The sequence below is a fragment of the Mus musculus genome, chromosome 1 (genome assembly GCF_000001635.26).
Source record: "Mus musculus strain C57BL/6J chromosome 1, GRCm38.p6 C57BL/6J".
In the NCBI taxonomy this organism is placed as follows: domain Eukaryota; kingdom Metazoa; phylum Chordata; class Mammalia; order Rodentia; family Muridae; genus Mus; species Mus musculus.
Window position 1 is genome coordinate 72,212,315 of NC_000067.6, and position 16,164 is coordinate 72,228,478.

The 16,164-nt window shown below is 45.8% G+C and overlaps 1 long non-coding RNA gene and 1 other non-coding gene across 2 annotated transcripts; both read left to right on the forward strand.

Moving 5' to 3' along the window:
- Positions 1-9,457: 9,457 nt before the first annotated feature.
- Positions 9,458-11,195, forward strand: Gm51630 (predicted gene, 51630). Its single transcript, NR_168287.1, has 2 exons — positions 9,458-9,569; positions 10,822-11,195. It is a non-coding gene; the product is annotated as a predicted gene, 51630 (long non-coding RNA).
- A 2,730-nt stretch (positions 11,196-13,925) lies between these two features.
- Gm25360 lies at positions 13,926-14,116 on the forward strand. The gene has a single exon (XR_003949321.1). It is a non-coding gene; the product is annotated as a U2 spliceosomal RNA (small nuclear RNA).
- The last annotated feature ends 2,048 nt before the right edge of the window (positions 14,117-16,164 follow it).

The following is a 16,164-nucleotide window of genomic DNA, read 5'->3' on the forward strand; positions in this document are numbered from 1 at the left end:
GCGTCCTGCGACGCCCACGGCTGCCCTCTAGGGAGCGAGCGCGCTCCAGGCGCCCCGCAGAACCCCGGAGGTGACCGCTGAGCAGCAGGGGTCTGCTGCGCGTGGCCGAACCCAACTGTCCTTTTAATTGGCTTCTCTGCAAAGGAAATGGTCTCCCACAATACACGCTTTGTAAAAGTTTTTTTATTTTTTCAAACTTCCAGCCCTTGAACACTCTTAGGGGAAAAAAAAAAAGCAACCGCTTGTGAGTTCTACAACTGTTATATTACAAGAGATTTATTTTTGTAAATTACAATGTGAGTGCTGGGAACAGAATCCTGTCTTGTGTAGCGCCATCTACCTCACCAGCCCCCAGAAATCCCACTTTTGTTTTTTTATGTCCAAGCAGCAGATTACCGCACCAAATGTTTGTGGTTTTGTTTTGTTTGGGGTTTTGTTTGTTTGTTTGTTTTTATCTTTTGAAATTAAAACATTGCATTGCCCCACCCACCCTCACCATTCCCTTTCTCCCTCCAACCCTTCCCATGCACACATTTTTGTGCCTGGCTCTTTTCACTGATGTCATGCAGACTGTATGTGTATCTTTCTGTCTTCCTAACGCAGACCTAATCTTACCGATGCCAGTGTTATTTAACCAGACCGTGAACATAATGGTGAACATGTTAACCAATCCCAGCCTTTTGTACTGAGGGCTGCAGTGCACATCCTTGAACTGCTGCACTTGGGAGCTTCTACACCAACTGAATAAAGATGTGGCAGTCGACTTGCTGTGTCATAAGATGCCCCTTTAATTTTTTTTTTAAAAAAGATTTATTTTATACATATGTGAGAACACTGTAGCTGTGTTCAGACACACCAGAAAAGGGCATTGGATCCCATAACAGATGGTTGTGAGCCACCATGTGGTTGCTGGGAATTGAAATGAGGACCTCTGGAAAAGCAGTCATTGCTCTTAACCACTGAGCCATCTTTCCAGTCCACCCCTTTAATTTTAATGAATCCTGCCAAATTGCTTTCCAGTGTGCAATTCAAATTTAGACTCTGGCATACAAACCCTATACTCAATATAAAATACAAGGTGTGATCGCCCAGGGAGTGTCACTATCAGAAAGTGTGGCCCTGTTGGAGTAGGTGTGTCACTGTGGATGTGGGCTTTAAGACCCTCATCCTAGCTGTCTGGAAGCCAGTATTCTGCTAGCAGCCTTCAGATGAAGATGTAGAACTCTCAGCTCCTCCTGCACCATGCCTGCCTGGATAATAAACTGACCCTCTGAACCTGTAAGCCAGCCCCAATTAAATGTTGTCCTTAGAAGAGTTGCCTTGGTCATGGTGTCTGTTCACATCAGTAAAACCCTAAAGCAGAAGGTGTTTTGCTTCTTTGTCTTGCCTTTGCCAGTCTGATTTACTTGAGAAGTATTTAAGCTATGTGTGAGGCATGTTTTAGGATGGGGATACAGCAGTAAACAAGACCAGCAAAAAGTGAACATTCTGGTGAGGGGTGGTTAGACAAGGAAATAAGCACTTTCCAAGTATGTTAACTTTAAGTTAGTTAGACTAGACTAGTTAGTTAGACTTTAAGTTAGTTAGACTAGAGAACAAATAAGGCAAGAAAAGGGATGAGTGCCATGGTGAGGTGTGCGTGCCTAGAGGTCAAACCCAGGGTCCTGCTCACACCAAACTCAAGCCCTGAGTTACAGGCCCAGGCCCCAGTGTTTTATTTTGAAAAGGTCTCATATAGGCCAGGATGACTTCAAACCCCCTATATAGCTGAACATGACCTTGAACTTCTGACTCTCCTGCCTGCATCTCCCAAGGGCTAAGATTACAGGTATGTGCTGCCACGCCCAGCTTATGCAGTGCTAGGGGCTTTGTTCCTGTTAGTCCCTTGACTTCCCAGCTCACCCACCCACTGTGTCTCTTTAATGAGTGGATCAAGTTAGCATTCAGCCTTAACAAAGATTAGCGTGTTCGGTTTCTGCCTACTTTTAAATTAAGATGTTCTGATTTTTATTTTAAAAAGTAACAGTTGAAGATCCCTTTTAAAACTCACTTATTACGTCTATTTATTTGGCAGGGCTGGGGCAGCTATGAGTGCCCTGACACACAGGTGGGGTTCAGATTTGGCCATAGTTGGTTCTCTTCATCCACAATGTGGGTCCCAGGGATCCAACTGAGGCTTGTCTGGCTTGCCTTTCGCTGAGCCACTGAGCCTGACCTGTTTGTTGGCTCTTTAAGGCTCATCACCTCAGTGTCTGTCACAGTGTTGTCTTCCTGGGAGTTGGCTCCTGCTGCTTCTCCTCCACCTTCGGCTTTGTGGCTGAGCACATTTCCCCTTTCAGACATCCCTCGCAGGGAAGCTCTGAGCTTCCCCTTTGAGAGTTAGGCCCCACTGCTCCTCTGCCTGCCTTAACCAGTATCGCCTACCGCACATGGTAGCATCTGACATTTACCGAGAGTCCCTGGGCACCTGATGTCGGTGGAGTTGGCAGTCCCCTTGGGGCAACTGGTGACTTACAGTGCCATCAGCTGCTTGTTTTCAGAGCAGAACTAGGAAAGGGGCCAGCCTCTATTTTTAGACTTCTCTGTATCAAGGAAAACCCTGAGTCTGTCTGGGTCTATTTTGAAAACAATTAGTGTAGTTTGGAGTCTTTCCTCACACACCCCAGCCTTTAGGAATTTACTGACAATTACTGAGAGCCGGAGAGGGGGGAAGGGCATGTGCAGAAGGGAAAATGAGAAAAATCCAAATATTTAAATCCCAAGGCTACATCATTAGTGGGTTCCACCAAAACTCTTTAGTGTTTGCCTGGGAAGCTCTGCTGAACTTCCATAGCTCCACTTAGGAGCTGTACCTTTCCCTGAGAGATGTGGTAAGGCACAGTGGAGAACCACCATGGCTCAGAGAAATCACAGCAAGAAGTCCCATGAGGGTCAAGGAAACGGCTCAGTGGATAAAGGTGCTTGTGCCAATTCTGACAACCTGAGTTTATCTCCAGAACACACATGGTAGGAGGGAGTGACTTCCACATGCACATCATGACGTAATGTGAGTGTGTGAGTGTGTGTGTGTGTGCGTGTATGTGTGTGTGTGTGTGTACAGAGAGAGAGAGAGCATGCTAGAGAAATGGCTTAGCAATTAGAAGCACACACTGGTTTTTACAGATGACCCATGTTCAGCTCCCAGTATACACATCAGGCCACTCACAACTGCCTCTTCCAGCTCCAAGGGAATTCGAGACCACTGGCCTCTATGTAAATGTACTCACTTGGACACTCAAATACATACATAAATTTTAAAAGGCCAGGCCTAGCCGTGTGTGTGTGTGTGTGTTTGTGTGTGTGTGTGTTTGTGTGTGTGTGTTTGTGTGTGTGTGTGTGTGTGTGTGTGTGTGTGTGTTTGAGACAGGGTTTGTCTGTGTAGTCCTGGCAGTCCTAGAACTCACTCTGTAGACCAGGATGGCCTCTGCCTCCCAGTTTAGTGGTAGAGGCCTTTAATCCCAGCTCTCTGAAGACTGATAGGCAGATTTTGGTGAGTTTGGAGCCAGCCTCATCTATCTAGAGAGTTCTGGGCAGCCTAGAGCTATATTGTGAAACCCTGTCTCAATAATAAAGTATTAAAATAATAATAATAGGGGCTGGAGAGAGGTCTCAGCAGTTAGAGAACTTGCTCCTCCTCTTGCAAAGGATTATGTTCAGTTTCCAGCACCCATATGGTAGCTCACACCCGCCTATAACTAATTCCAGAGAATCCAAACCTTCTAGTGCCTATAGGCACCTGCACATATATGGTGAGCATGCAGAAAAAAAATCTCACACACATAAAAATATTTTTTTTTTAATTTAATAGGGGGCTGAAGAGATGGCTCAGTGGTTAAGAGCGGCGACTGCTTTTCCAGAGGTTCTGAGTTCAGTTCCTAGCAACCACATGGTGGCTCACAACCATCTGTTATGGGATTGGATGTCCTCTTCTGGTGTGTTTGAAGAGAGTGTACTTGCATACATTAAATAAATAAATAAATAAATCTTTGAATAAATAATAGTGAACTTTTTAAGAAGTTCCATGACTAAATATCACCAAGAGAAAAGCAGGGTGAGGGGCTCATTGACTCACTTGTTTTTATTGTTTGTTTGTTGTTGTTTTCTTTTGTTTTTGAGACCATGCTTTTCTCTATCACTGCCCACCTTTGCTCTGAGGAAGAGAAACATCTAGACAACCTTATTATCTTGTTTTGTTTTTGTTTTTTTGTTTTTTTCGAGACAGGGTTTCTCTGTATAGCCCTGGCTGTCCTGGAACTCACTCTGTAGACCAGGCTTGGCCTCGAACTCAGAAATCCGCCTGTCTCTGCCTCCCAAGTGCTGGGATTAAAGGCGTGCACCACCACTGCCCAGCGACAACTTTATTATCTTAGAACTTGTCAGATAGCACAATGGCTGGAGCAGAATCTCCTACCCTAACCTGTATCAGCCAGCCTCCGCTGGTGGTGGAGGCCTCTAGTTCTAGCTACCCCAAGATCTTACAAGGTAGTCGTGCACTTCTCGTTCCAAAGCCTGGCCGAAATGCCCCTTTCTCTTTCCCTGCATCTTCTCTTCCTCCTGGGACCCGGAAGTACCACCTTTACCATTTGCCCAGCAATTGGCTCCTGTCTTCTTTATTGACCAAATCAAGAACCAATTAGGGAACCAGACTTTACTATCAGCACCTCCCCCCTACAGGTGTGTGCCACTACGGCCAGCTGAGTCACTTGTTTCTGCATCTACAACATCCTCACCTCTCCTTTGTCTTTTGAAAACACCCTCAATTCTGCAGGTTGTACGTGGCTAGAGATACCCTACCACCTCTTGCTCCTTATCCTCTCTCTACAAGAAACCAGCTATGACCAAAGTAGGCTGAGCAGATACACAGCTCTCATCTTTAACACCAGGAGCCAACAAAGGAGAATGCTTGAGGTGGAGATGTGAATTGCTTTAGGGGCAGCTTCTTGAAGAGGAGACTACAGGCCTCAGGGGCCCAGGACATTCCTACAGGACTTTTTCTATTCTCTGTGAGTTATTCAATATTCGTTTTGCTTACTAGGGTCAACTTCTGTAACCCTTTACAGTCTGGTGAAGGGCGGGACAGGATCAGAGGGACAGAGGGAGAGCTAGTCTAGGAGAACTTCCTACGCTTGGGTGGTGTCCAAAGCCCAGAGAGGAATTGTGTTCTTATGTCTCTGCTTGGCTTCTCCACCCTTCTGCCCAGCCCCCCGTGGTTCCTCCTAAATGTCTAAGCCATTTTCCTCAATGCTTGCTGCTGCTACTCAGGTTCATCTCCTTCCGTCCAAAAACACCCCGAGAAAACCTCAATAACAATAGTCTGTGTTCATTCGTCAGCTCCAATTGATAATCATTTCTGCTCCCCTCAAAATCCAGCAGAGACTCTTCACTGAACTGCAAACCTGGAAAGAACTCGGCTTTTAGAAGGACACACCTTCCTGAGTTCAATCCCCAACACGAGGAATAAGAAAAATATGAGATAACACTCAAACGGTACTTAGAGTTTTATTCAAGAAATTTTGACTCTCACAGACTAACCTTGTAAAAAGCAAACTAACTTATGTATCAGCTCCTCCTAATCCTTGGTCTAAATTTGAGCAACCATCACTGGATAGAAATCATCTGCTAATTACCACTAGCAAGAACACTCAGACAGGTACAAGTGCAAAAGGCAATGTAGTCCCTTAAAGGAAGCCAGAAGTTAGCTGGGCAGTGGTGGCGCACGCCTTCAATCCCAGCACTCCGGAGGCAGAGGCAGGCAGATTTCTGAGTTCGAGGCCAGCCTGGTCTACAAAGTGAGTTCCAGGACAGCCAAGAATATACAGAGAAACCCTGTCTAGAAAAACAAAACAAAAAAGACTGGTTCTGAGCCCAATATCTTGTGAAATATGCCTAGAGATGAAAGATAGGGTATTCATACTCAGGAAAAAAAATTAAGCCAGAACAAAAAATTGGAAGTTTATGAAACTCAGATGTCTGTGCTCAACCTTTGATCCCTGCAGCAGGGGCTTCCTTACCCGGCCATCTTTCCCACAAGCAAATCTACACACCACTATACGGGCACAGCCATATCCACTGGGAAAGACGAGAGTCCTAAGGCTAGACCAGTGGCTTGACGCAGTTGCAGCAAGTCTGGGCTGAATGATGTAATGATGCCCTTCTGTCTCGTAACTCTTGCATTTTGGTCTTTGCATGCTGTGCTCTTGGGGGATTTCTGCATTAGATTCATTTTATGTCTTTTTCTGAGAAAATTATGTCTGAGTGTTTCTGGAAAAATCCTAAAGCTAACTTTATCTGGCCCTATTTGGAGCTCTGGAGATCATTAAGTGCTGATAAGCACATAGCTAGGTGAGGCCATTACTCCAGGAATCTTCTTGGGGTATCTGTCCCTGAGCAAACGGAAGCAGTGTAAATGGTGCAGAGTAAACAGAGACAGCTGACAAACTCTAACTGGCCAGAAAAAAAAGGGTTACAGATTCAAGGTCTCCCTTTACAATATGATTAGAGCTGTCTGACAATGTAGTTTAAAGATAGGGGGTCGGACAGGGTAGACCCCTGGAAGAACCAAACTCAGCAAATAGATTAAATAAAATAAACTCTTCCTACTTTAGAAGTTAGGTATCAATATTTGCTATTCATAAAGAAAGGTCCATATATCTTCTGTTTGTCTGGAATGCTTTCAAATTCCAAACACTGCCAGCCTAAAAGCAGGCTGCCATGTAATAAATGTGTGTGCTTTGGAGGAGACAGTCTTTAGATTGGAGTTATAGGCTGATAATAAAACTGAAATCTGTTCTGTGTGTATTTTCTAATTGTGACTGAACATGTAACCCTGGACATATAATGAAAAATCAAACAGATAAGCTGTACTTCTTGGGTAACCATTAGCCTGTCTTTGTTCTGTGAAACCTGTATAAACAAAGAAGCAATCTGGTTGCTAGTCGGTCAGAGATGCGGGAGAGGTCAGATTGCCACTCAGAGAGAGCTGCAAGAGTCCCCTGACCAGTCCACCTGACTCTCCTCTCAGACTCCTCCCTCTCCTCTCAGGCTCATCTCCTCTTGGGAAGGAACCCTGTCAAAACAATAGCTGGGGCAGCACCCCCACCACACCCCACATTCTAAGTCTGTCTGTATATCTACACCTCTACCATCAAAACCTCTCACCACAGCAAGCACTACTAATGGCTCCTGAGTGGTCACAATGATCAACCAGGGATTCTGATGTCTCCTTACCCTGCAAGGACATCTCCCTCCCCCACCCCCACCCCCACCCCCACCCCTGTACCAAGCAGCCCTCCTTCTCCAAGGTCTTGTGACATTAAACCCAACTAAAGTTAAGGATAAGCCTAGAATGACCTATCACATTGTGTCTTTTCCCAATTAAACTCTAATAAGCATTCACTACCACCTACTCGTTACACAATGTCACAAAATCACAAACTAAAAGAAAAGCAACAAGAACTGTAACAAACCTCAACACTTGGGAGGCAGATGTCAGCAGATCCCTGTAAGTCCAAGGCCAGCCTTGCCTCCATAGCAAGTTCCAGGCCAGCTAATCTACATAGTGAGTTTCTTCCCAAAAAAGAAAAAAAAAAAAATTAAAAACCCTAGCAGGGAAAGAACAAGACAGATATTTGCACATATTTGTTAAGAGCCCCATAAAGACTTGCCCCAAGTCCTAAGCCCAGATCCTACCAATTTCATTGCCACAAATAAACACATATATGTCTACGAGGTTTTTGCTTCCTATTCCTTTATTTCTCCATACCACCTGCTGACATACCAGCTAAGCCTCTCAGGGTTGCCCTAAATCCTGTGTGATTCTCTGTGCTGCCACCTTGTGCCTCTCACTGTAAATGAGCTGCTGTCTACAGGGATGGATGGGGCTAAGGACCAAAAGTAGATCAGCAAACTGGCTTTCACTCCTCGTGCAAAGCTGCAGCAGCTCCATGCCTCAAAGGACTCGCCTTTAAATAGTCTCAGCAACATTTAAACAAGAGGCTTCAATTGACTCCAGGCCAGCCTCTCAACCTGTGAACGCTTAGCTAAATGGAAAAGGATGCTCTCCTTTCTTAGCTAAAAGTAATTGGCAATACACACACACCCATTTGTTTTTTCGAGAAAGGGTTTCTCTGTGTAGCCCTGGATGTCCTAGAACTCATTCTGTAGGCCAGGCTGGCCTCAAACTCAGCGATCCACCTGCCTCTGCCTCCCAACTGCTGGGATTAAAGGCATGTTTTGCCACTGCCTTAAATTATATAAAAATTTCTTAAATTATATAAAAGAACTCCAACAAATAGTTAAAACTGAGATTTTTTTAAATGTATTTATTTAGGTAAATATCTATTTAGATAAATCTGTCTTGACACAATTCCACAGAAAAGATCCATCCTTTGGTTAAATGTGCTGGTGAGAGATTTTGTTTTTAACTATATATCCATGATTAGAACAAGATATGGTGGCACACACCTTTAATCCTGAGGAAGCCTGTTAGCTTGGCTGTAACTCTCCTGTCTCATGCCTGCCGGCCATCCCATATTGCTGACACAACGTCAGCTTGACAGTAGACACAGAAAAGTAGTTCAGCTCAGAGCAAGATCAAGTTGACTGTATAATTTGAGGTTTATTCTCCTTCTTTTCTTCTTTCTTCTTCTTCCTTCTTCTCCTTCTTGAAAATTCTCCAGTTGTAGCCTTCACTGAGAGCCAAGCACGACAGAGGGCAGGTTAAACTGTTCTGTCTAAAGGACTAAAAAAGCTTGGGAAAGGCTGACGACCCCACAGCACTCCCCGCACATGCTCAGGAGCTCATTATGGGTTTCTGCCTACATAAACTGAGCCTGAAAAACATTTGTGGTTGTGGCTTACAGCTCCTGACTCTGAGGTACAGACCAGGTCAATCTTGGGGTTTGCATTCAATAAATCACCCCTGTTTAACTATGTGGTTTGTGCGGCAATTCAGACCTCAACACATTCCAACACTTAGGAGACAGAGGCAAGTGGATCTCTGTGATTTTGAGGCCATCCTGGTCTATACAGTAAGTTCTAGGCAAGCCAAAGATACACAATGAGAACCTACCTGTAGCCTTTAATCCCAGCACTTGGGAGGCAGAGGCAGGCGGATTTCTAAGTGCGAGGCCAGCTTGGTCTACAAAGTGAGTGCCAGGACAGCCAGAGCTATACAGAGAAACCCTGTCTTGAAAAAACCAAAAAAAAAAAAAAAAGAGAGAGAGAGAGAACCTACCTGCCTTTAAAAAAAATCTGAATATAGTTTACTAGCTATGTTCCAGTACTTCCTAATGACACTTGACTGTCCATGACACCCCCCTAGTGATGTTGCACCCACTGTATTTTGTGATGTCACCAAGGAAAACTGCCCCATGGAGGATTTCTCAAAATATATCCCACCATGTAGTGTCACACGACTGTAGATGACTCTGCATAGGACAGCTCTAAGGAGGCCCCAGAGACTCCCAAGAGATGACATGAACAGCACAGGCTGGACAAGGCCAGGAACCAGAACAGGATCTGGTTCTGAGGTAGCCTGGAGGGAGGGAGCCCCCCTGGGCACAGCCAGTGAAGCTTTGCCACAGGAAGGTGGCTGTTGCCAATGAGGACAGGAAATGCTGTGTACCGGGACTCAGGGAACCGTGTCATTCACACTAACTGTGTGATTTGACCGGAGCTGAGTGATGCTCTCCCTGTGAGATGTTTGCTAACCTCTCTAAGCTCACCTCTTCCTTCTGAGGCAGAGCCTCTGCCGGATTTTCCACCCCGAACTCCGACCCTGGGCTTTTTTTTCCCCCCCAATCTAAAAAGGTTGGTCACTGCCAAGGCATAATGGGACCCGCTTGTAATTCAGACACTTTGGACACTGAGGCACAAGAATCATGAGTTCAAAACCAGCCGGGGGGGGGGGGGGGGACGGACACCAGCCTGGACTATCCTTTATCACAAGAGGGAGGGGAGGGAGAGAGAAAAGGAAGAGAGACTTAATCACTTCAGGTAGGGGTATTTTACTGAGCCATCCCTACCTAACCTTTAAATTGCTCCTAAATATGGATACCTAAGTTTCTTTTTTTTTTTAAGATTTATTTATTATTATATGTAAGTACACTGTAGCTGTCTTCAGGCACACCAGAAGAGGGTGTCAGATCTCATTACAGATGGTTGTGAGCCACCATGTGGTTGCTGGGAATTAAACTCAGGACCTTCGGAAGAGCAATTGGTGCTCTTAACCGCTGAGTCATCTCTCCAGGCCAATACCTACATTTCTTACAGGCCACTTGAATTCCTTGTGAATGCTCCAGCCCCAGGGAGACCCATCTCTCTCTAGTTTTCATACAGGTCTCTAAACATGAGGAATAGGTATAACAGGCTTAACTCTAAAGGAGAGAATAGTTCCTCCACACCTTAAAAAGGCAATGTGGGCTGGCGAAAATGCTCGAGGTAAGAGCACTGAACTGCTCTTCCAAAGGTCCTGAGTTCGAATCCCAGCAACCACATGGTGGCTCACAACCACTCGTAATGAGATCTGATGCCCTCTTCTGGTGTGTCTGAAGACAGCTACATTGTACTTGCGTATAATAATAAATATATTTTTTAAAAAAGTAAAATGCCCCCTGAAGATACATCTTAGAAGAAATGGAAAAGACAAAAAGGGGGAAACCCTTAGATATGGCCCCACACACATGCAGGAGAGGCTGGGAAAAAACAGATAAGACCCATCATTCTCAGTTAAGACTGGTACCCAGAGTCAAGCTTCCCAACTCTGCCTTCCTTCCTTTGCAGGAATACCTCACCAGGGGGCCAACAATCTCTCAACCTCTCTCTCCCTCACCCCCTCATGAGATCAGATGTCTCCATGTAGCCCTGGCTATCCTAGAACTCACTATATAGACCAGACCAACCTTGAACTCCCAGAGATCTGCTCGCCCCTCCTCACTGCTTCGATTAAGGGTGTGTGTCACTATGTCCAGCTTGACAATAACCTCTTGACAACCTTCCTAATTCCATTTTTGAACCAGTGTTAACCTGGAACCCACAACAGCTGGTGCAGAGTGAAATCCCTCACCTGTGTGGATCCTCGCAGCAGCACACGTGGATCTGTTGTGTGATGGGTAAAGATTTCTCTGAGGATTAAATGGCTTGTCTTAGGTCACATACCACTACTGTAATGGCTGACGGGTCAGTCTGGACCCTCGTTACTTGGTTTTGATTCACTCTGTGGAAAAGCTATGGCATGGCATTAGGCTTTCTCAGCAGAACCCCATCATTGCTGCTCAGGTCTCAAGCCAGCTGAAGGCCACTTGGGGCCTCCCTAGTTAATGCAGATTTACAGTGGTCTCTGACTTATCCATGCTGTTTGGCAGGAGGCTGCCGAGGCTTCCTGCTTAACTACTGACAGGAAAGGAGTTGATAGCACAGAAAAGCATATTTATTAACGCCTTTTGAACCGAGTAAAGCACCTGTGGGGTTCTAGAAAAGAGATGTGTCAACTGGATGCTTCTGGGCGTTTCCAGAAACCTTGGTCCTGTGTGGCACTAGTTTAAAAGGACACAGGACAGAGTGGCATCACTCCAGCCGTTGCAGTCTGAACAGCCCTGAAGAGGAGTCGATGTCACAAAGGGGAAGAGTGGCAAAAGCAAGTATTGGCTACGACCTGCAGGGATAGGGAGAGAGAGGAGCAGGGCTCCACATGAATGATTTCTGTTTACCCAGAAGCTGGACTCTTGTTGTCAGAAGAACTCGGGATGATACAGGACATGTCTCTTCTTTCAAGCGACCCTAGGTTTAGGGTTTTTTTGCCTGACCCCCTACCGGGTATATAACTCCACCTTAGAGAGGATCAAGGGGACATGGTCCACCAAGGCCCTCAATTATTCTATACTCCTCAGGGAACAGATACATAAGTTAAACTTTACTTAAGCAGGAGCTTCCAAATGTACTAACCCTGGAATCTGCCTGAAACCCAGAGACAGACAAGGACAGAGCAAGTGACTGGAGCCAAGGGGCTGGTGCCAGGTGCAAGACAAGCAGTTACTGACCAAGGGGACGTGGGCAGAGGGAAAAAAAGTGTCTTCATTAGAACAGTAAACAAGTCTGGCTCTGCTTTTCATCTGGCTCCCAGAATCTGTGTCATTGATCCCACGCCTTCCAACCCCTTACTTCCAAGGATTGTATATAAGGAGCACTGGAAAAGAGGAGGGGAAGTCACTCCCAAGAGCAGGGCCCAGCTTTTCCGTGCATGAAGTGTCCAGGCACTGCTGTTGAACAAGCTTCCCAGCTCCGTTACCAGCCTGTCTTTCTACCTGCTTTCCCCAGCCACGCAGAGAACCTCTGGTCTAAAGTCAAGACCCTAGAAAATGTGTTACGACTGCAACCTAGGGAGTCTGAGTGACAGGCTGCAGGAGCTGGGCGCTCAGGCGTGAGGGCAAGTGAAGGGATGGTCGGAAGAAATCTGCACGCCATGCTTAGATCTAGCAACTCCGAATATTCAATCTTTTTTTAGTACATAGTTGAGGACTATAGTTACTTATGGGAAGTAAGGAAAAAGTAATTTATCTAAAGTCATCCACCCAGAAAATTGACCGTAGCTGACTTTGAACAACAACAACAACAACAACAAAATTATTCATTTTACCTATATGAGTACACTGAAGCTGTCTTCAGACACTCCAGAAGAGGGCATCTGATCCCATTACAGATAGCTGTGAGCCCCTGTGTGGTTGCTGGGAATTGAGCTAAAGGCTTCTGGAAGAGCAGCCAGTGCTCTTAACCGCTGAGCCATCTCTCCAGCCCTTGACCAACGATTTAACGGTTTTGCTAAAAACCCTCCCATTGTCGGGCAGAGGCCAAGAGTCAGGAGGGAGAGAGGCAGAGAGGCAGAGAGGCAGAGAGGCAGAGAGGCAGAGAGGCAGAGAGGCAGAGAGGCAGAGAGGCAGAGAGGCAGAGAGGCAGGCGGGAGGCAGGAGGATCTCAGAGTTCGTGGCCAGCTTGGTCTGCATATCGAATTCCAGAGCAGCCAGGGTTACATAATGAATGTGAAGAGAGAGCCCCTGCCCTGGTCCTCAGAAACTTACATCTTCCCCACCTGACTCTCCCACCTGTTTGATGTCCTACTACTTCAGATCATCTTAACCTTGAATCAGGCCAGGGCCCCTCCCCAATTGATTCCGGGGGTGTTCGCATCACGATGTACCTAAGGCTTAGTCACCCAAAAATTTGCTGAAAACTTACTTTTTTTTTTTTTTTTTTTGCGCACCTGATAAGGGCTGGCGCACTGAGAAAAGTCCAGATGATACTACAGCCAATAAAGAGAGCAGACTGGAGTAAAAGAGTCAAAAAGCTGAATTAGCTGTGAATGCCTGGGCGACAGAACATCCCAGGATCGCGCTTGTGATGGGCTCAGGAGAAGCTTTTGGTAGTTAAATAGCCAAGTGAGAAAGGGGAGGATACGGTGTCAAGTCACATACAGCCTCAGGACTGGAGGAAACAGCACGGACGAAGAGCAGACTGCCTGAATCGAAACCAACCCTCAGCTCCTCAGGCTACCTGTTCCCACCTCGCTTTCCTCTGTGGAGGAAGAAGCGTAGGTGGGCCGCTTTGAGACTGCCAGGAGGAGGCGGCTCAGTGCGAACCGCCACGCCCCTCGTGGGGCGGGGCATGCAAATAATACTCGGCGTGCGCGCTCGAGAACGCCGGGAGAGCCGGGGTCGTGGACGTTGTAGCTGAAGCTGTGGGTGCTGGAGTGGGAGTGAGGCGTGGAGGATGCAAGACGCGCACGGGAGGAGGAAGGAGCCGCGGGGAAGGCAGGAAGTGAGGGTTGCGAGCGGTCACCACGAAGTTAATGTGTCTCGCGGACGCAGAGCACGGCTGCATGGTGTGTGCTGGGTATCGCTTCTCGGCCTTTTGGCTAAGATCAAGTGTAGTATCTGTTCTTATCAGTTTAATATCTGATACGTCCTCTATCTGAGGACAATATATTAAGTGGATTTTTGGAACTAGGAGTTGGAATAGGAGCTTGCTCCGTCCACTCCACGCATCGATCTGGTATTGCAGTACCTCCAGGAACGGTGCACCCCCTCAGGGGAATAATATTTGTTTAAAATTAGAGCTAATTACTCGTTTTCCCTTTGTCTTCCAAAGGTTTGTTTGATTTGGGGCTAACTTTAGAAGCATCTTTTCAGAGCCCTAATACTTGAGAGGCAGGTGAATTTCTGAGTTCTGAGGCCAACCTGCTCTACAGTGAGTTCCAGGATAGCCAGGGTTACGCTGAGGAACCCTGTTTTGGAAAACCAAATAAAATACGTTTCTAGTCTTTATCTTTTGTAGTATTTGAGTACCTAATAAAACTCTGAGCTTCTAGTGTTATTATCTGTATCCTTTGTAGTCAAGATTATTATTATGATGTGCAAGTTCCAGCTTGGCGTAACACAAAGCACCTAATGACTGTTGTATCTAACACCCTTGACTAAGGAACCAGCTGGTGGTGTCAAAAACTCTAGTATTTACTAAAACTTTTGAAAGTCAATTTTTTAAAAATAGCTTTCTGTGTATGCATATGCGTAGTGTGTTTGTGGGCACACAGCCATAGGAGTGGGTTCTTTACTGACTTCAGGTGAGTTCTATACTGGCAGTATATGTCAGGGAAAGCTGTGCGTATTTATACCTGCCTTAGCCTCCTAATTTCTAGGGGTTTCCCCCTCATGGTCTTTTTTTTTTTTTTAAGATTTATGTATTTATTATGTATATAGCATTCTTCCTGCATGTATACCTGTAGGCCAGAAGAGAGCACCAGATTTCTTTATAAGTGGTTCTGAGACACTATGTGGTTGCTGGAAATTGAACTCAGGACCTCTGGAAGAGCAGCTCTGAACCTGACCCATCTCTCCAGTCCCTGTTACAGTCTTAAAACTTTTTGACACCTGTCAAAGAATGTTAGGATTCAGAGAACTGGCTGTTCTCCCAGAGATCCCTGTAATTTCAGGTCCCCCATGCTTCAGGTCCCAATACTCAGTTGGGAGCTCACAGTGTTTTGTAAGTAAATAAACATGCCCAAACCACCCGTGAACACACACACACACCACAATAAATCCAAGTTTAAAGAGAAAAACTCGGGGGGGAGGGTATGGGGGACTTTTGGGATAGCATTGGAAATGTAATTGAGGAAAATACGTAATAAATAAATAAATAAATGAATAAATAAAAAAAAAAAAAAAAAAAGAGAAAAACTCAATAAAAGTGGGATAGTGGTATGTGCAGAGGACAAGTTAAGAGCTAATACCAAAGCACCATTTCCAGGTACATACTGACTGTGAGCTAGCTACAAAACAGGATGGACAAAAATGCAGTCCCACTGACGGCAGGCCACATACATGCGGTACACGCTGTGATGATGCTAGTATTTTTCAGTCATTTGGTGCTCTTGCCTGCATTGTCTTGTTGGTCACATGTCCTGTAATTTCAGGTCTCCCATGCTTCCAAACAAGTATTCACTCAACTACAAGAGCTCAGATTGTCATATACGCTCAAGGCCCTGGTTACTGGTTGGAGACAAATAGGAGTGTCCCAAGCCCATCTCTCAGGAGGCAGAGGCGGGCAGTTTCCTGTGAGTTCAAAACTGGTTTGGTCTACTGATGATAGAGTTGCAGGCCAGCCTGGAATAATACATAGTAAGATCCTATCTCCCACTCCCCACCCCATTAAATAATCCTGGTTTTACACAACTTGACATGGACCCTAGAAAAATACAAGGCTGAACTGTTTCCAGCCTGGGGAGAAAGCTCTAGGTTGTACGTATTTTCTGTTAACACACAGAATGCCTCCTTCCCCGCCACTCAATCAGCAGACCTGAGCTTGACCCTTGTTGGCCAACAACAGACGTAATGGACTGTGCGGACAAAGGAACCTGGCTTCTTAGTGGGTGCAAGTGCCATCCATGTACTCAGTGTTCGGGAGAAGATGGAGTGAGAGGCAGGAAAAGAAGGGAGACCTTGGACTAAGTGCAGAAGGAGATGGTTTCCTAAAGAAATTCATCTGTAAGCCCAAGAGGCAAGGTCCTGGGAAGACAAAAAGGCAGTCCAGATCTCCTACATTCTTTCTACACCGTGTTTAACTGCAAGATTATATATA